The sequence below is a fragment of the Palaemon carinicauda genome, chromosome 14, assembly GCF_036898095.1.
Source record: "Palaemon carinicauda isolate YSFRI2023 chromosome 14, ASM3689809v2, whole genome shotgun sequence".
NCBI classification, from domain to species: Eukaryota; Metazoa; Arthropoda; class Malacostraca; order Decapoda; family Palaemonidae; genus Palaemon; species Palaemon carinicauda.
This window is the reverse complement of record NC_090738.1, coordinates 114,571,018-114,573,517: the sequence shown is the minus strand read 5'-3', so window position 1 is coordinate 114,573,517 and position 2,500 is coordinate 114,571,018. Positions and strand designations below refer to the sequence as shown.

General features: G+C 30.3%; 1 protein-coding gene across 2 annotated transcripts in view; it reads right to left on the bottom strand.

Moving 5' to 3' along the window:
- The window catches only part of LOC137653626 (hexuronate transporter), a 45,830-nt gene that overhangs the window by 22,775 nt on the left and 20,555 nt on the right, over nt 1-2,500 (bottom strand). The gene's annotated exons all lie outside the window — the stretch shown is intronic.

Genomic DNA, 2,500 nt, shown 5'->3' with positions numbered 1-2,500 from the left:
AGAAGACTTTTGTATTTGACAACAAAAACGCAAATGATACTTTTAGTTTACATTAGGCCTACTTTTAGGAATAGCAGAAGAATTGTGTATTTGCCAACAAGAACGCAAATGATACTTTTAGTTTGCAATAGGCCCACTTGTAGAGACTGAATTCGTTGAATTAGAAACAACAGAACACTTTTGTTCTTGAAGATCGCATTGTTTCCAAACCTGCTGAGAATTCGAGACTGTCCATTGTGTAAAATTCAGGTTTGGTGAAGGTCAGTTTGCTTCGCATTAACAGTAATTCTCAGGCAGAGAGAGAGAGAGAGAGAGAGAGAGAGAGAGAGAGAGAGAGAGAGAGTTACTCAAATCATTATGAAACGATGTACGATAACTTTATAAAACATCGATAACTCTATAAAACATAGGGGACAGACAGACAAATAAATTAATGTAAATGATCGTTGTTTAAAACACACAGAAAAGGGGGTGTGGGTAATCTAATGCCAGTCTTAAACGTAGTCCTATAACTGATTGCAAACTTTTATGCAACAACATTCCTACCGGAGAGAGAGAGAGAGAGAGAGAGAGAGAGAGAGAAAGATCCTTTAAATACATCCTTCTCATGCGGTAGGACTCCCTGGCCAGAGAGAGAGAGAGAGAGAGAGAGAGAGAGATCCTGTATATAGATCCTTCTCATGCCGTAGGACTCCCTGGCCAGAGAGAGAGAGAGAGAGAGAGAGGGGGGGATCCTTCATATACATCCTTCTCATGCACTAGGACTCGGAGAGAGAAAGAGAGAGAGAGAGGGGGGGGATCCTTCATATACATCCTTCTCATGCACTAGGACTCGGAGAGAGAGAGAGAGAGAGAGAGAGAGAGAGAGAGAGAGAGAGAGAGAGAGAGAGAGAGAGAGAATCTTTTATATACAAATCCTTCTTATACAGTAGGACTCTTCCGCTAAAGAGAGAGAGAGAGAGAGAGAGAGATAGAGAGAGAGATCCTTTATATTCATCCTTCTCATCCTGCTCGCCCCGTGACCTTGGTAGGAGTCTTTCCTAGCCCATATCTTCCCGGGAGTTACATAAAAGCGTTACATTTCCTTCGATCCTTTGAAAGGATTTGTATCTAAACATTGAAATATTTTTCGTAAAAACAATAATATCGAGGTTGTTTGAATTTAAATTGTCTTTAAATTGTCTTAAATTTCCTTTACATCATAACTATTAGAAAAGAATTTATTATTGAAATCTTATAAAAGTTATGAATGAAGAAGTAAAAAAAAAATTAATAAAGTTATTAAAAATTCAAATAGATCATATTCACAAATTATATCAACAATTGGATTTTCTTTACATCAGAACCATTAGAAAAGAATCTATGATTGTAATCTTATAGAATATATGAATATATAAGTCAATAGATAGGTATATAAATAAATAAAGTTAATAAATATCTAAATATAGGATATTCACAAATGGAATCAAAACTAAAATATCGAGATTGGAAGAAATTTCAACTGGATCTTCTCTACATCATAAATTGTTATGATGTAATCTTATGTGATATGAATTAATAAATAAGTAAATAAATAAAGAAATAGATAAATAAAGCTATCAAAAATTTAAATAGAAGGTATTCATAAACTGAATGAAAATAAAAATATCTAGATGGACATGAAATTCAATTGGAATTTCTTCACACCACTACAATTTGAAATTAATTTATGATTATGATCTTATAAAACTTATGAATAAATAAGTAAATAAATAAATAAATAGATAAATAAATAAATAAATAAATAAATAAATAAATAAATAAACAAATAAATAAAGCTATTGGAAATTTAGATATATGATATTCACAAAATAAATAAATAAAAAATATCGAAATTGAAAGGAATTTCAATTTGATTTTCTTTACTTCATAACTATTAAACTATTAGAAAAGAAAAAATATGACTGATTTTATAAAAGATATGAATAAATAAGTAAATACATAAATAAATAAAGCTATTAAAAATCTACATAGAAGATATAAACACAAAATAAATTAAATAATGAAGAATACATTTGTATGATGAAATAAACAAGTAAGATATCGCCTAAAAATAGATTTATTCATTAAAGATTTTACTAAGTTTATTTCTGAATCAACAATCAACAAGTTTCTAATTCTAGTAAATAAAAAAAAACGCGTTTTACTAGAACCAGACAAACCACTTTCATGAATGAATGAATGAATGTTAAATACATCCTTTATATGTGTAAGAAAAATGTGCTTTGTCATACGTCATCTAAAAAACTTAGCCAGTATGAGGAAGAATATTTTTTTCTTTCATATAACATCTTGAATACTGAACTATAATTTTCCTTATATGGGGACAGGTAATTTTTCATCCTGATAGCTTGAATCCAAGATGATAGTTCACTTTTCTTTAAATGGAAGAAAAATCCAGGAAACGATTCAAATGCGATGAAAAGAACAGCACCCTTAAGTAAGTTTATTTTCAACTTTA